This window comes from Condylostylus longicornis, unplaced genomic scaffold, assembly GCF_029603195.1.
Source record: "Condylostylus longicornis isolate FDR11 unplaced genomic scaffold, ASM2960319v2 ptg000028l, whole genome shotgun sequence".
Lineage (NCBI taxonomy): Eukaryota > Metazoa > Arthropoda > Insecta > Diptera > Dolichopodidae > Condylostylus > Condylostylus longicornis.
The window spans coordinates 1,121,952-1,141,202 of NW_026577997.1; the positions used below are offsets into that span (position 1 = coordinate 1,121,952).

At 23.7% G+C, this 19,251-nt stretch overlaps 1 protein-coding gene and 1 long non-coding RNA gene across 5 annotated transcripts in view; both read left to right on the forward strand.

The window, feature by feature from the left end:
- The window catches only part of LOC129607748 (TWiK family of potassium channels protein 7-like), a 293,642-nt gene that overhangs the window by 253,973 nt on the left and 20,418 nt on the right, over nt 1–19,251 (forward strand). The gene's annotated exons all lie outside the window — the stretch shown is intronic.
- Nucleotides 1–19,251, forward strand: part of LOC129607751 (uncharacterized) — a 46,038-nt gene that overhangs the window by 21,696 nt on the left and 5,091 nt on the right. Inside the window, exon 2 of the long non-coding RNA XR_008696840.1 lies at nt 18,324–18,511. This is a non-coding gene — a long non-coding RNA (uncharacterized LOC129607751). The remainder of the gene's footprint in view (nt 1–18,323; nt 18,512–19,251) is intronic.

Here is a 19,251-nt window from a genome sequence, read left to right on the forward strand (position 1 = left end):
TTAAGTGCTCAACTTCTATTAATAATTTTATTTGATTTTTAAAACTAAACTTATAGCCTTATTAAAAAATTTCATAAAAATACTCAATTTTCAACGTTTTTAAATATAATATTATTACGATTTCATATAAGAAATAAAAATTCAATACAATGCTTACTTATTTTTAGCTGTTCCTTTTATAAAAATTTCCATAAAAAGGATAACATTTATATTAAAATTTATAACATTTTTCATTCTCAATTTAACTTTTTTAACAATAAAAATTCTAAAAAATATAAAAAAAAACAAAAAAACAAATAATTTCTATCACATACGCATAAATTTTATTTTAAATAAGTTACAAGAAGATTTTCTAATATTACCCAGAAACAACGACAAACCATAATAATATTTTTGAAAGAAAATAAACCGTTAAAAGATAATGTGTAATAATATCAAATATATTACACCGTTATATTGTAACTGATACCGTTTCAATATTTGCTTATTATTATTTTTCATTTTCTTCTTTTCTCTTTTTCTCCATTTTTATTTCTTCACTCTTCTTTATTCTATATTGGTATTGTATACTATTGTTTGTTTTCATTCAAAAAATTTTAATGATTTCTTCCTTCTGTATATACCGCAGTCAATAAAAACAATAAAAATAAATAATGTGAAGTAAATATAAAAAAAAGTTCCGTTTATATATTTTTATTTTTTTTCATTGTTATTTTTATAAACACACTCGCAAACCAACACGCATTTGGAACTGAAAGTATTTTGTCTAAAGTATAACAGTTAAAAAAATTTAAACGAGCACAAAACGCATAACGTTATACAAAAATAATTTACAGTTATCATCATTTTCATTGTGAATTACAGTTTTTTTTTTCTCTTCTCTGTTCTTGTTCTTTTAACCTCCATCTTCACTTCTTTCTATATTTTGTCGTTTTCTTTTGCCCTGCGGTTGTTCACTTTGTTTGGTTTGATTGTTTTTTTTTGTTTTTATTATGTCCAAAATACATTATCAATATCCGTATCCTTTTTATTTTTATTCACTTAAATAATATCCTGAATATCCTTAAATATCCTGTTTTGATATCACTGTACATACTCGCATAATACACGCTATTTTCTGCTTTTTTTCGTTTTCTCTGTATTTCTAATATCGCTTCTTAGATATTTTGAGTTTTTGTTTTCGGTTTTTTAAGGTTGTTATTTTGACTACTTACTAATTTGCATAAAAAAAAATTTGAAAATTTTATGCGAAAAATATTACGCGGTAGTAAAAAAAAAAAAATTTTGTGTTTTTTGTTTTGTTTTTTTTTTTTTTGTCATTCTAGTAGATTTCTTTAACGTATTTTAGTAGCTATAGATTATATAAGTGAATTTTCACATACATATAGTTTGTCAAAGAAAATGGAATAAAGTCAATAAAAAGTGAAACAATGTTCCCAATAGGCGTATTACAATATATTATAACAGTTTATTGTTTCAATATCTGATTGTGTATAGGAAATGTGTATATTTATTTTTAAATAATTCCTTAAACTAAAAATTAATTAGGTCGTGCCGTTTTAGTTCAGACCATACCATTGTGCTTCATAATTTCAAATTTACATAACACTGTGTCTTTTTATTAAATCAATGTTATGTAAGAGAATTCTATAATTCTCTTACATAATGTAATTTTATTAGATCTCAGTTATTTTTATCTTACTGCTTCCTTCAAATCTCTCCGTTTTTTTATTATATATCTAAATTTTTAATTAATGAATTTAAATAAAAATTACAATAACTAAGGGTTCCTAAATAAAATATTTCTTAAATTAAATAAAATATTTCTAAAATTTAATATAATAAAACAAAATTTCATTGTTAATACCAAAATGTACTTTTAGGTTAATTTATTACACTGTCATTGATTTTCTCGATCTCCTTACTAATGCTATGAAATCAACAACTCAGAGGGTATAAAAGCAATTGACATTAAAGAAATTACGACAAAGTACAAAGGTTGTTTTTGCTTTGGAATTGGATTTTTCAAATTCACTAATTAAATAACCTTTAACACATAAGTCTGTTAAAAAGTTTTTAAGAATAGTTAAATAGGACAATAAATATTAACATTTTTATTTAAAATATATGTCTTATAAAAAAAGCTCATAAATTTTTGATAATGTTAAATGTTTACATAGAAACTGATATGCATTTGAAAATATTGAACGCAGTCAATTCTTATCCTTATACATTTGTACACAATCATGTGAAGTATTCGAGCAAAGATACAAAGACAAATATTGATTCTGAAGTGATTCATGCATATAGGTATATGAAAAATCTTTAATTGTAAAATTATGTACATATTGGTATATCTGGATTAGATTTCAATATGCTTGCAATGTTTTTGTTGAAGAACCATTTATTTTCATTAAAACATACTACAATAAAGTAAATAATAATAAAAGAAAAAAAAAACTTGTGTTTTTTAGAGCTTTTCAAATTAAAAACTAAATTTTGTTTGCAATCAAGATTTTTCAATTTATCTTCCAGAATCTCTTCAATATATCAGTTTGATTATTCATGTAGATGTTACAAAAATTCTATTTAATAGACACACATTCTGTAAAATGTTTAATTTTTTCGATTAAGAATGGAAAGCTAATTAAGAATCAGTCAAAATACTTAAGATATCAAAATAATTCAATTTACATACTGAACGTTAACTGTACATCTTAATTTTCTGTTTCAACAATTATTGTGTTGGGCAGATGAAAGAAATTAAACTCTTAAGAGATTAATAAATTAGGCAAACAACACTTGATTAATTTTGAAATTTTCGTATTGTTGAGTCTGAATCTATTTTGATTTACCTTGATTTATTATAAAATTATCTTCAGTTTCATAGTTTTCACAACAATAAAATCCTATGTTCTTATGATCGAACTGTAAATCCAATTGAAATTGCAGCAATTCTATTAATTGCGACATGGCCAATATAAAAATCTAAATTCCAGTTAAAAGTACAATCTACCTTTTCAGATATCTACCGCAATATTTAATATATTACGAAATACCTGAGGTGAAAAAAATAAATATTAAATGTTTTTAGGGCAATCAATGCATATAAAGTGGGTAACTTCACAAATTTTTTAGAGTATAATGTAAATATTTGTACACAAGTCCGTAATGCATGTAAAACAATATGTGGTCCTCATTATGTCTATGTCGAGCTTTTAAAAATACATTTTCCACATACCTAAATGAAAACTGGAATATAGGATATGCCATATTTTTTCATTTTAGAGAACTAGAGATAGTAGCCTACAAGTCTGAATTTTATATCCATATAAAAATAGAAAAAAAATAAATTTCACCTATCAAGAAATCTATTTAGGATGTAATTTTTGTACTTAATATTGAAGTATAAGGCTCTATAAAACATTAAATAATGTCTTATGAACGAAATAAACACAATATACCTACTCCTATAAATAATCCTCATAAGTTATGTAGACATTATTCATAATTTATCAAATATATTAAATCCTTAATGTCTATTGTTTCATTGTATATTACTTAAATTTCAATATTATAAGCACAATTTATGAACATATAGAAGCCGTTACAACCAAAAAGAGACCGCACTGAGACCAAAATCCTCTTATCAATTTTCTCAAGATATTTGTTTATTCAATCTGAATTCAAATTTATCTACATACATAAATAGATATATTCCTTGGACCGTATATTTTATATAACATTATTGAAAAGCATACGCCACCGTATATCTATAATCTGATAAATTTTCTTAAGTTATATTACATAACATCATTGTGTACATAAGTACTTTGTATGCCAAAATTTAAACATTTTATGTTTTTATTTTAAAAACTATTATGGTTTTATTATTAAAATGGTTTGAAAAGGATATCTGGAAAGCGATTATTTAATATAAATATTGATTTTTTTTGTTTTAGCTAATAATCGAACAATTTAATGCATTGAATTTTTTACACTTGAGCCAACCTCAAACACAACAACCTGGTAAACAAGTAAAAATACACAAATAGAAGAAGAGTGGCAGAATTTATTGTGGATTATGAATAAAACTAAGGGAAATCTTGGGAGAAATTCTTTAAAAAACTTTGTTGTGACAATAACAAATTGAAAACCACGTATTAAGACTAAACAATTTGAAATTTTCAAAAATAAACTTATTGAAAATTCTCCTATATAACTTTAACCTTATAGTTTTAATCATTTTTGTTATCTTTTAAAGATAATTAAATAATTCCGTAGAGATTTTGCTAGCATGTAGGCATAGTTTTCAAATCTCATTTTGCTTTTTTGAATTTCAGCCTTTCTGAACATCCAATATACTTTTTATATTTATATAATTAAATTGAAAAAAAAACTGGTTACCATTACCTGTACTATATCTGCATCCTCTACGTTTTGTTGAATAGTTTTCAATAATATTTTTAGGAGAAAAGATATTTTGTTTAGGTTGATACAGTTTTCAAATGAGTATTGTAGCGAAAAGTTTTATTTGTTTTTTGTATTTTTTTTTTTTTGTACCCCTTCTAATACCAGAAATAATTTTCACTCCTAGATCCTATACATTTTTGTTCGTTTTATTTATCCTTCTGCTTTTTTTCTTTATTTCTATTTTATTATATAGTTTTGCATATTATATGAATTTTTGTAATAGAAAAAGGATCTTGTCTGGTGTACACGGATAACAATTTTTCTGTTTTTTTTTTATTTTGAATATTTTTCTGTTCTTTAATTTTTAATAAAACTTTTTCTGTTTATCCCCCTACAACATTTATTCACTATTATACAATTTCGGTTTGCAAAAGTGTTATTTTGCCGAAAAAGGTTAAAAACTATTAAAAATAAACTTTTTTTGGTTGCAGTTCTTTTTATTTTTTCAATACATATCCAATAGTAAATAACAAAACCGAGAAAAACCCGAAAAAAGAGTAAATAAATAAATATAATTCAAGGATTAAAGTGGGTTAAATCGAAAACTATTTGATATTTGTTTGAAGTTTTTATTTTTATATCATTATATTCAATAAAAAAACGAAATGGAATAAAAAAAAGGATATCGAATATAGGATATTCTATCTTTATTTGATAATATAAATTGTTCTTTAAATCCTTCTTTAAATATTATAGGATTGCTTTAATTTAGACAGTTAAAAGTATAGTAAAAGCAAGGAATAATATTGAAATTTTCTAGCCTTTTTGTATAGGACATTGTGGACTACCATATTAAATGTTTAAGCCTTCAAAAGAGCAATAAATATTTACTATGTTTATAATTCTTACTTAAATTCTCTATGTAATTTAAAATCTAAATTCATATAAGAAAATTTGTTTTAAGTAAAGCAATCTATGTAGTAATAATATTTTTTAAAGAAATAAATTGGGAAAATTCTACTTATGTATTTAAAGTTTAATTGTTTCATGGAATTTAGTTTTTAAATGCTATTATAAAAATTGAAATTTTTCTTAATAATACTATTAATTTGGATTTATATTTGAAATACGAAAAGTTTATTACTTAACTAATTCATTTAAGTGAATCAAATATCGTATGATCATTGGAAATTCTTTACAAAGTATAACCCTCTAAAGCTTAATATTTGTGACCGACGATCCCGTAATGCAATTAATATCAAAGAATTCGTATTACTACAATTTTTGCATCAATTCTTACAGGAATAAAGAATTTTTAGAAAACAGTTTAAAATTTTTCTCATATCCTTTTTAAATGTCCTTGTTATATGTCGTCTTCTTATTGGAAAAACAAATAATATAGAATATTAAACTACATAAAAATATTTTTTTCGTGCACTCATTTGTACTGTGTATTTCATTTGTAAATTTAGGGATATCACAAAATTCATTACAATTTCTATATAAAATTAAATTGAAAACAATTTTAAATGCATTTTTTATCAAAATATATAAATTCTTTTACACACAGTTTAAAAAAGCAGTTTTTTTTTTCAATACGAACTTGAAATTCAACGATTTTTTGATTAAAAAAAAGAAATTTTGAAATTTAATAAAAATATTTTCAGTTTTTTTATTATTCATTGCAAATAATTTTAAAATATTTTCCGCTTTTTTATTGAAATTAAAAAAAAAACTGCTGCAAAATTAATTTGAAAATTTCTTTTTAATGGAAAATAAATTTTGATAAGGTAGATTTTAATTCGATTATTTTAAGGTAGATTTTAATTCAGATAGTGAGGGTACCAAAATGAATGTAATTGAAGATAATTTAGTAGATTCGATGGTTATTTTAATTTTCCAATGCAGTCAGCTCATTGTGTTAAATAAATAAAAATATTTCAAATTTCAAAAAACCATAGTTTCAAAACAATAATAGAATTTTTTGAAAATTAAATCTCATTAAGTCTCAGTTAAAAAAAATTTTAAAACATTATTTAAACTGTATCAATGTTTTTCCGTTTATTTTTTATTTACAATAATTTTAAAAAAGAAAAAAACTCTCCCTTTAAAGCAAATACAAACAAAGAAAAGGTTATGTTGCTTAAACAAATTATTAACTAAAAGTTAAAATATAAAAATTTTCTTTTTAAAATTCTTTCCCTCTTTTATTTTTACGCATTAAAAATTTTGTCCCTCATTATAAGCATAATTTTAATTTGTTATCCTGTTTAATAAACGATTAATTTTCATTTATTTTTCATGTTGTTTTTTTGTTTTTTTTTTTTTTTTAGTTTTGCTTGATCCTTAATGCTGGTTATAAAAATATTCTGCATAAATATGCCATATATGCAAATAATATGATTTAATAATGCAAATTTAATATAAAGAATAGAAAAGAAGAAAGTCTGCCAAAGGGGGATTAAGTAGTCTTTTAAATGCTTCCCATATATAAATACGCTTAAATCACAATAATATTGCCATTTTTGTTATACTTAGTTCTATTGGCAAGAATATCAATTATATAAAAAGTAGCTAACTGCAGTAACACACTTTATTTTACCAATCACTATTTTAAATATAAGTTCAAATCATCTCATAAAGTTTTATAATTATTTCAAAGTATATTCTGTTGGCTAACTCATAATTTAGTAAAAACAAAAAGCTAAATAATTTTAAGTATTAGCATTTGTATTATTTCGATAGAACAAAACAGATACAAACACAAACCTTGTGCCGAACCGAACCGGGGTTTAAAATTATATTTTTGTATCAATATACCTCATCATCTTAATTGCAATAAACTTTTGTTTTAAGAAAAACGGTACTTAAATAGAACTAAATAGAAAAAAACATTTTTCGAAGAAATAAATATTGAAACTTTTTACACATTTATATCTCAACCTCTATATTAAATCTATAATATTTAAATTCATCAAATTTTGTTCAATATACATGATTAAAATAATAAATGGTCGGAAATTAATTAATCTTCATTGACTTGCTGAACTCGATTTAGTAAATTTCGGGTGAAGCTTTGAATCGTAACCTTTTATTTAGCCTACGAATTTACAATGAATTTAAAAACCAAAGAAATCGACTTAAGCAATCTTTGCTTGTAATCACAGAAGCTTGCATATTTTATATTTTTAGTGTTCTTTTTGTGAGAAGCATACATTATTTAAGAGAAAAAATTGTTTGTACTTTAACGTTTTCATCCAATGGTTTCGATTTATTCATATGCATTATACTTACATACACCTTCCACATACCAATAAAATAAATATTTACATACCTTAATACGATAATGTTAAGCTCATAAATATCACCTTTTTTTTTGTATTTTGTTCCATAAGTTTCTTAATTATTTTGTATTATGCCCCAGAGAAATTTTTACAATATTCATTTAAGTTGTTGATGTTGGTTTCATCTTACTTTTTGCTTTTTTGTTTTGTTTTGTCAGGTTTGCATTTTTTACAAAATAACATATTCCATACCTCCTATTATATTTTATTATTATGTAATGGATTGTAGAATATGTGGAAGTTATTTACTTTATTAATATTTTCATGTAGTTTTCTACCTCTGCTTTTTTTTAATTTCATGTTATTATACTTTATTTATTTATCTCCTTTGATTATGAGTATATTTGTATATAAGATGCACAGTTAAAATATGAATTTAACCTGCAACAATAAAGTTAAAAAAAAAAGGTAGTTCTTAATTTATATTCGGCATTTGAAAACAAAAATTTCTTATCAAGTCAATAAACTATGCACATATAGAGGGAGAAATATTCTTGTCGTGGTCAGTTTTGTTAAATGCCGTAGTCTATTTCTGGAATATTATGAGGAGGTAGTGAATTTTTTTTATTCAACAAGTAAGTGGAAATTAATTTACATCAATTTAAATTTTGAAAAGAATTAAATACTTAGAATTAAATAATTTAGACTCCTTTTTGCGAGAATTTGAGCCATCAATAAGTCTATCCTTAGCAGCAAAAATTTTTTACTTGAATGATTTTGAAGGCCTAACTCTACCTAATCCAACTTGGTAAAATCTTGATGCTCGGGAAAAATTCACGACTGCTTAAAAAAAATTCTCCATACAGTGTCGAGACTTTTAACAGATCGCACTCTGTTAAAAGTCTCGACACTGTAAATTTTATACTTAACTTATAATAATTATATACCTCTTGAATTTTTTTACAACTTATAACAATTATCCTAAAGGAATTGTTTTATTAAAAATACAAAACAAGAAACAAGCAGAAAAGAGAAACAAAATAACAATAAAAAAAAGAGAAATACAAAATTAAACTCACCTCACTCCAAAAATAATTCAAAAAAAAATTTTTTTTTATTATTTAAAAACACTCAAGAAAAAAGGAACATGTTCATAGGGACTTCAAAGTTCTAAAAGTAAATAAGTCCGCCATTAAAAATATATTTTTTTTTTCAAAAATAAATAAACAAATAAACGGAACACAAAAATAAAAGGTAAATGTAAAAGCAAGGAAAATAAAAACCAAAAATAAATGATTTTAATGTTAAGGAGCTATTTTTTTTAAGGTTTCATTTATTAGGTAAAGCTATCAGGTCAAAAGTTCTGCAATGGTAAAATCAAAAGTCTATCAAATGTGAATGAAAGCTTTTTTTTATTATTAAAATAATTACAAAAATTTGATTAAATTTGAGAGTTTTATGATAAAAAAAGGTAGAAAAAAACCAGAGTGAGAAGATATGGAAACAGTAACATCCAGTCCATTCTAACAGAGTAATGTACGTTTAAAGGGGGCGTAAATTTCAAACTTTAATTAATATAAGGTCGATTTACGTAGCTTCTTCAATTTTAAAATGTGATTGTTAAATTTCTAAATAAAATTCTCAAGCTACTCTGGCTTTTCTCGCCAGTACGCTACCACAAAATACGAAATGTAAAAAGACAATAACTAACATATATAGGAATCTTTTACGCCTGTGGTAATATTTCAATTAAACTAAAACACTAAACTAACAAAACTAATTGCAAATATTATCGAAATTCTTTAATGTACATATTTAGCTGCAAACGGCGTGTGTATAAGAAGTTATGTCATTTTTTGTTTTTTTTTTTTTTGTTAAAAAATTTTTTCATTTTTTTTTCGTTTTTTTTTTTTATTTTTAGAACAAAACATTTTGTATTCCATTCATAGCAATAAGGAGGTCGACAAACTGTTTTGCATTAAGAAAAAGTTTAATAAGAAAAATGATAGCTGTAACTGTAGAAACATGAGCACTTTTTTCGTAAGCGGCTGCAGTTTTCTTAAGGTTTTTGAACAAAATTATTAATAAAAAGGAAATGAAGATGTCATTTTGCGTAGATTTACATTGTGAAAGTGACTGAATTTACTCTTCAGAAAAAAAGAAAGGAATTAACAAAAAATTAGGATAAAACAAGGCGTCTTTAAATGTTTATTTCTAGAAAATCACATTGCACATAACGTGAAAAAAAAACTGTGGAGATAGAAATTTTTACATTTTGCTTATGATCCTAAACGTATTTTGAACAGTTTTAAATTTCTACACTTTCAAATAGCAATTTGATAATTTTAATGGTTTTTGTCCTGTTGATAATAGACTTAGTTTTATGTTTTAATTTTTCATATCCTCCAAATATAAATATTAAAACCGCATTGCTAATCTGAGAGATTCCATAACTATAGCAAAGAAAAAAAAAACATTTGCGAACATTGAACTTACATTTTGCCTAAAATGTTGTTCTATGCATCATTTCTCTTGGAAAACAAAAACATAAAAAGAAAACAAAAAAATTAAAAGGGCAATACTATTTTTAGTATCAAAACTTTGTATTATTTCGAATAACTACTCATAAATGTTAGCAAAATAAAAATATTCTCAAAAAAAAATGAAGAGGAATTCAACCATTTCAATTTATACTTTTTTTTATATTTTGGACGCCAAATACCAATTTAAACAAAAATTTTAAATTGACCCTACCATGCAATTTATTAATTTTTATCATTTGAAAAAGGATAAATTTCATTGTGCTTCTAAAATAGTCCCTAAAGAATTTCTACTCTTAACATTAGTACTGTAAAAATTCTCTGCACTAATAATTTTCATTTTTAGTGGCATAAATTGTATTCAAAGGACTTGAAATTGCAGTTCAAAGTGCAAAGATTTGTGAATGATAAATTACGGTTAAGTGCTCTAAAGACCAAATATTTGAAATATGAATATAGAAAATAATTTTATTTAAATTTATTTATTTGCAATTTGATAGTCAAAAAGCAAAATGAGTACTTTAATTGATTTTCAATTAAAAATTCAGGTGAATTGGTACAAGGAAAAAATGTATGACTTGAATAGAAAAATTTGCTAACATTATATTGTGTAATTCAATTTTTAAATTTATTTAGGCACCAAGAAATGTGATTCTTTTTCAATTTATTACTCTAAAGTCTATTCTTTAGTGAGGATTTATGATAAAATTTGAGTTTATTGCTATTTTAAATACGATACGCACACTTATTTTCTATTCAAAAATAAATTTTAAACAGGAAATGAAAATCTTGCAATTTTTTTTTCAGAAATAATATTAAAAAATAAAAAAAGATTATGTTTCTTTGTTCAAAACCTAAAAATAACAATTTCCATTTTAAATATTGTGGAATCTTTCTTCCCTTTGGTTTTACATGAATTGCCATAATAAATGCTTCATACCATTCAGAGGCAAAAAATTCAGAGATAACTAGATATTTGTAGATATTCTTTCATCTTAACTTTTGCTTAAAAATTTGTATGTTTAGTTATTTTTTGTATTTAATTTCTTGGCTTCAAAGGATTAATGTCATAAATATCAAACGTTTTGTTCTTTTTTGTGTTTTCTAATAAAAGTTGCCATCCCTTTCATAATTTGACTAGACATAAATTCAGTGTGAAAATATAAAATAATAAAAATAAATTGTAAGGAATTTTAATTCAAGATTCTTTAAAATTGCTCAAAAAATTCTCATGAAATTGGTTGAATTAGAAGATTCTCCCTCTACCCAAAAAATTTAATTGTCAGAACCCGAATTTGGCCGAATTAGAATTTTTCAGTACAGATACATATACGCAAGTTTAGAGCAAAAATTTTGAATAGGAGGTATAGTAGGGTAATCGCACTTAAAATTAGCTTTACACAGTTTTGTCGCAATAAATTTTTGATATTTTGGACTTTCTTTCTAAATTTATTCTCTTTGAAACTTCTCTTTGTTCCGGAAAATCTGCCATCTCATTATTTTGACAAAATCATGCGTGTGAGATCATATACTTCAAAGCATTTTCATTGCCTTCAAAAAGAAAGACTACCACAAATTTTACTAAATAATTTTAAATTATGTAAAAATACTGATCTGGTAACTTTCGCCCTAATATATGCAAAGAAACACAAAAATGCTGAATATGAAAATATTTTCTTGTTATTTCAATTCTTTTTTTCTATCTGTTCTCTTTTTGCCATTTTGGAAAACATTGAATTTGAATAGAAAAATATAGGTTGGAGAAACATGAAAAGAAATATTTTTCCAGTTATTTCGTCCTTTTTTTTGTGTTTCTCTTTTTATTTGTATATTTTAAAATTTGCAAACAATTTTAACAAATATAGTATAAAGTTATGTAGAAAAAAGGTCTAGGACAAAGTCAATCAAGTTCAAAAATAATATGACTAGAAACACGAACAATAACAGAAAAAAATTTTTTGGGAAAATGTTAAAGAATTTCAATGAAATTTTCTAGTTTTGAAAATGTACATATTTTGTTTTTGTTTCCTTGTTTTTATTTTTATACTTTCTTTAATTAAACCAATTTGAGCATTAGAATCTCTTTGTGTCAACAGTCTTTTTAGTTAAAACAATAAGAAAAAGCAAAAACATTTTTTGTGTCCTTCTATTTTTTAATTTTTGTTTTTTGTTTATTTTTCCTTTTTTTTTTGTCTGAATGCTGTTAAATTTGTATTCAAATTTTCAAAAATTGTTGCTTTTTTTCAGCTAGAATTTTTTACTAATGACAATATGGGGATTGTTAAATTTACATAATTTTCTTTTATTACATAATATATAAGTTCGGTTCCTCTACTTTGATTTTGGAACAATATAATAATTTTTTAAAACAACTAAAATATATGAGATTGATAGCCTTGAGATAAAAGATGAGTCATGATTTATATAGGAATTATTTTTATAATTTCCATTTTAAGAAACAGTTGTGTTTTATGTACGAATTTATTGCGACGATAAGGGATTGCATCTTTTGAAAATCTCTATTTTAATTGCAAATATTTAAAAAAAATCTAAATTGTTTAAAATGAACGAAACTAATTCAATTAATGGAATTTTCCACTAATGATTTGTTTAACTGAAGTTGAAGTAAATTAAAAAAAAATTTCACAAAATTTTTGATTTTCAATTTTTTTTTTTCATAGTTTCTATGATGCAAATACTTCATAATATATGTCTTTGCAATTGAATTGTAAAGATCTCTGATCCTAAAACCGAGAATGGCAAACACTATTAAAGATCTTATTAATATTAATTAAATTCTTTAGGATCAAAAAAATCCTTAAATTTATAATTTTTTTGTTTGTTTGAATTATAAAAAAAAATCTTTAAACTTATATATGGCTATATTTAGTTTCTGTTACCCAAGTTTTTCAAATTTTCAACTCAAAAAAAAAAACAAGAAAAAAAAACATAAACAATATTGATTACTCAAACTTAGACTAAAATTTCTCACGTCCTAGCTGTAATTTTATTACAAAAAAAACTCATAGATAGCAAAGAGAAATTTCTTCCCAGATCACATTTTTTAGTGATCTAAGCCTTAGAGAAATTAAAAAATTAAAAACAAAAAAAGCAGAAAACAGCAGTCGCTTTTCTCTGTTTTTTCCTTTAAAAAGAAAACAATCAAAAGCAGAGAGAAGAAAAAGTAATTTTTAAGGTCAAAAAAAATGGTATCCTTTTTGTACATAGAAATTTTTTCTGATATTTTCAGTCCCAATAATAAAAACAAAATGATGTTGTAAAGGTCCAATTTAAGAAAAACTTTTTATCTTTCCGTCTTTTTTATAATCTTGAATTATTTGTTAGCCTCATACCGTTTTATTTTAGTGTTACCTAAAGGAGATTAATTTTGAATAACAGAGAAGGGAGAGATAGCAAAATTAATCATTAATTTTTCTTTTTTTTTTTGTTTTTTGTTACGAACGTAAAGCTTTCCAGTGATTTGTTTAGCGTCTAGTCATATTTAATATGATTAAATTTTTTAAGTTCCATAATCCACTAGTTTTAAATGTTCAACATTCAAATTAGTTTTAAATGGTTAACAGGCGTATACTTGCAAAATTTGGTTTAAATGAGCAAATTAAATATATAAAATTGAAGATAATTCTAAAACTTGAACTCAAACTCAACAAAATTTAAATAACATAATAGCAACTAAATATAAATAAGCTTAAGGCAAAAAATTATTAAAATTAATTACAAATAAATTTAGTGAAGCATATTGAATAATATTAGCAAAATTTTATTATTCATTGAAATTTAATTAACGTGTGAATAAATTTAATTATTTTTTTTTAAATTTTTTAATACATATGTGTATGTATTTTCTTTGATTTCATTTTATACCTTAATCAAACGTTTAAATATAAGATATCAAGAAAAATTTTTAATTTTATTTTTCTAATCAATTTCAATTTCGTTTAGAATTTATTTTATTATCATTTCAGTAGGTTTCAAATTTAGGTTTCAAATTTAGGTTTTTAGGTTATACTAATCCTCTAATATGAAAAATTATTAACAATCTTATAATTAAGAGATTTGACCTTGAAAAATCAAAACAATAATTTTTTTTGTTTAATTTTACAACCAAATAAATATTATAAAATACTGCCACATCAATACATATTCGATTGCTTGATTTCATTTTATTAAGATTTTACAAAGATCTTAAAAGGTTCGCAATAAAAGTATATACATACCTATTTTCTGTAGACCAATATTCTAAATATAAGTAATCAAATAAATAATTGTCTATCATTCTTAATGTTAACATTTATATTGTACATACATTATACTAGGATATTAATGTTATTATATAAGATAGAAATAATATTGACAATATAAGGTTTATTTAGATATTTAAAACAGAATCAACTAAATAATAGGAATAAAATTAACGATAATAGAAAATTCAAAATTATTATGATAGAAAATTAAATAGAGAATGTTGATGAAGTATTCAAACTATCAAGGATGTTATGAAAACTTGTGTGGTATACGAGGACAAGATTAGTCACGAGGAAAACATTAGATATGCTGTCTTTTTAGGGTCAGTCCGAGTAAGAGTATTTAAATTGCTATAAACGGCATCCCCTCTGCTACGTAAAAATGATATTTTTGTTCACTGCCGTCATATTTCACTTTCCTCCTACTTTTATGTTCCCAATTTTTTGCAAATGTATAATTAAAACCGAAAAAATTTCGATGAAAAAACTATTAAACATAAAATTTCGTTTGTCCTAATAAAATAGTTTAATATAAGTGAATATTTACAAAAATTTCAATATTCATATTTAACCATAATGTTATTTAATATATAATATGACAAATATAAAATGAGACAAAATATAAATAAAAATCTCTTCGTAATTTCGATACTGTCCATATAATTCTATTATTATGTGTCATAGTTAAACACAATATAACCTCATTTATAGGCTGTTAATATGCAAATCCTAAATACATATGCGTACTATAAAATAATAATATGTACTATATAAAAAGATATTTTAGGACATTATGACTATAAATATCAATATGTGACTTAACTGTTGTATTAATCGAATAAAAATATTTATTTAATAATATTTTTATCTTAAATGTTCTTTTAGATTTTTGGCTATTCCCTCACTAAATTTAATAATAAAAAATCGAATATTTTGGACCGTATATTTTTAGTTCATAAAATTTTATTGGAATATTGTTGCGTTCACCACAAAATTTCAATCAATGTAACAGTTTATATAACACAAAGAAACAAAAGGACTATTCCGGTTCATGTTTTTTTTGTTTTATGGCTAAACATAAATAATTTGTAATAAATTTAAAATTAATATACATTTAATGTATTAATTGCTTTAGTTATTAAAAAAAACATAAAATATTGAAATTTCAATTAAATTTTATGATAACTGGTATTTAATATTTTTAGATATAATATGATGGTCGGTAACTGAAAAGGACAGGACTCATTTTATGACTATATTTTTAGCAAAGCAAAAATTTTCTTTAAATTTTTAAAACAATGGCTTTGGAATGGATGTACTGTTCGAATCGATGATTTCCGGAATACCATATTGTACAAGTGGTGATATCAGGAGAAAATAAATTAAAATTTTCTTGGAAGTCTTAGAAATATTATATTAGGGTATACCACTCAAAAATAAAGATTCTACTTCAATCTCGAAAAATAGATTTACAGATTCAATATCATTAAAAAACAAACATATTCCCATTTGAATTGCAGCAGCAATTATCAATTGCATTATCAATCATTTAATTGTTCCCATATACTCACTAAGTTCTTTCTTTTACTTGAATTAACAGCATTAATTTCTTATCAACTTGTAATTTCTTACAAAATAGTTTTAATTTCATTTTTGAGGTACAAGACTCTGAGATCAAATCAAAAAAAAAAAAAAAAAGGAAGAAAAAAACAGAAATCCTTGTAATATTTTTATACAACCATTTCGTTTTTTGTAGGTATATGTAAAAATAGCGGTCATAAAAACATTTCATCTATTAAAAAGTTTTCCACTAAAAAGTTTCTATTTTTTTTTAAGATTCCTTTACTTTTTTTTTTTAAATGGCATCGGAGGAAAACAAATCATCGTACACAGCCTCTAACAACTAACAAAAATCCCCTCTTTTTTTTTACAGCTAATCTAATAAATTGAATCCCGATGGTCCCATTTCAACAATTATGCCATAAAATCCTTAATAAAATATTTTAAAAAGATGGGATGGGATGGTGGTAGTTGGTGGTTGATTATTTTTCACAAGAGAATATTCAATTTTTATTATATCCTTGATTTCTAAAGGTAAAACAATTTTACGTTAAAATGAAAATAAAAGAGTTATGCTTTTTAATAGTTGATTTACTTAATATGAAATTTTTTTCTCCTTGTGCCGACATACTACAACTTAACGGTATGTATTTTACAAGGAAGTGTAATACAATTTATCAACAATTATTATAAATTCGTGCCTAGTCATCTAAATAAAAAATTTTAACAATTTGTCGGAGTTATTAAAATTTAAAAATCTATTATGATTTCTACCTCCTTAATATTTTATGTATAATGTCAGTAAAAAAGTAATGATATTTTTAAGACTTAAAGTTTATTCCATATGAATTCATTTTAAAACAAAGAACAATCTTTGTATTTTTCTCAAAAGTCCAATATTTTGTGTGACTAAAAAATGTAAAAGCATATAAAAATTGTTGTGTTAAGAAGAATCATCATAAAATCAATCATAATAAAATCAATAATTAAATTCCCATAATTAAAGTTAAATTCTAAAATTAAATATTCTGCTTTCAGGACTGTCATTGACGAGTGTAGATAAGGTTAATGTAAACCAAAAAAATGAAGTAAATGGATCTGTGCTATTCTATTTTAATTTTTCCGAGCTTACAGACACCTCCTCCTAATTTTCTAAGATTTTTCTGATGAAAGAATCTTGTAGCTTGTATAATCAAAAAATAACCGAATTTCTAAACCTAAAGTAAATTTTACATGAATACTAAATATTAGAATTCGTTATGCACCAAAAAAAAGCAATTGCACTATCTGCTGTTTTTGACAATTAATTGTAATTAAGTTACAAATCCGAAAGTCTAACATTTGCAACTTAATGGCCAACTTATAACAGTTTTTACGTAAATTACAATCCCGCAAGCAGCGATGGCTAATTAATTAGTTTGCTATCAATCTGATTCGCCAGGAAATTTATGCAAGAACTATAAGATAACGCAGAATTGAATATTTTTTTAAATCAAGAAGACGTACCTTAAGCTGATTTTCTTATAAAAAAAATTTTGCATAGTTTCTTAATAGAACAATACTAAAACAATTATAGTTTTTCGTTTCCACTCACTGATTATTGAATTCTTAAAAATTTTGAATGTCTTATTAGACAATTTAAAATTTTTAAAATATGATAAGTTTTCTGCCTTGCAATAACCAGAAACACCGTCCTCGTATATATAGTTATTATAATTAAGATTTTTATTTCGCACATTCTACAGCATTTTCCGCTTTTTTTTTTAAAAATTATAATTAAAATTCTTGTTTCATCCTTAGTATATTTTAGTTAATTAAAAATTATGGTATTCTTTTCCAACTAGGAGCTCTCAGATTTACCTTATAACACACATGTGTTACCAATATAGAGCTTTATGATGTTATTTTACTCATGAGACAAAGAAATAGTATTAATTTTTTTCTGTATTATTCGAACACAACTATAAAACTTATTTTTTTCAAATTTCCTACAATTTAGCAAAGTTTAAAAACTTTACAAATTAATATTCATGTTTTATCTATTTTAAATTTTTTGTTATGAATCCTTGTTGTAACTAGCGTTGCTTAAAAAAAAAAACAAAAATGAAGTAGAAAGAAAATTAAAAACAACTATTTATAAGTGGAATTGTAGAAATAAAATCAAATTTAATGTTTAAAGAAGTTGAAATTGAAGTAAAATAAAAAAATAACATTTAAAACTTTTTAACCCTTAACATTCAAACTGTTCTACATATTTTTAGGTATTCAATTGTATAAAAATATGGTATTCTTTTTAAACTTTTGAAAAAGTCAACTTTTAATACAACCAAAATAATATTGGCTAAGATGAGGAAGAAGGAATTTGCCTTAGAAAATTGCCCTTTTCAATTTGAGACATTCCGGGAAACCGTGCAAGAAGATGCAATTAACGAAAAAATAAATTTTTAAGGTAAGGGCTTTCCGTAAGGTCTCGGAGAGTTGAAAAAGAATCTGAAAACGATTCAAAAAACTTTACAATTTTGGTTCGCGGATATTTTTAAACAATTCACGAACTGAAAGACATTTAGAAATTTAATAAACACAAATTTATCGAAAATTGTTATTAAAATAAGAGATGAATTGTTTATTAACATTTTTTTTTTAGAAAACTAACAACACGATAATGTAGAATTACACTGTCATTACTGCACTTATTGCCAATACAAAGCCATTCCATTCGACCCTCTTGTTTAGGCGTAATTAAAAATTGAATTCATAATTTAGAGCAACCAAATAAAAACAAATTCTTAATTCGAATATTATTGAAATTTTCTTATAAAATAATTTAATCGCTAAATAAATCGTACAAAATTCAATTTGTGTACCGAAAGATGTTAAAAGGTTAACAAATTCTAGCCGAGATTTACTAAACCGAGGAAGCAAAAAAAATATCAAATATTTAAAATGCATTAAAATGTTGGAAGAGTAGAAAAATAAAATTATAAAAATAAAAATGGTTGCTCGGATTCAGAGTGTTTATTTGTTTTGTTTGTTTTCCATTTTTTCTTTGCAATGTTGCATATAAAATTAGGTTATCTTTTTCTTTTACTTTAAATTTTTATGTTTTCTTTTTCAATATTAAAATTAGAAACAAAAACCCAAAAAAAAACAAACAAGTAAACAAACATAGAGTACCTATTTTGCAATTTT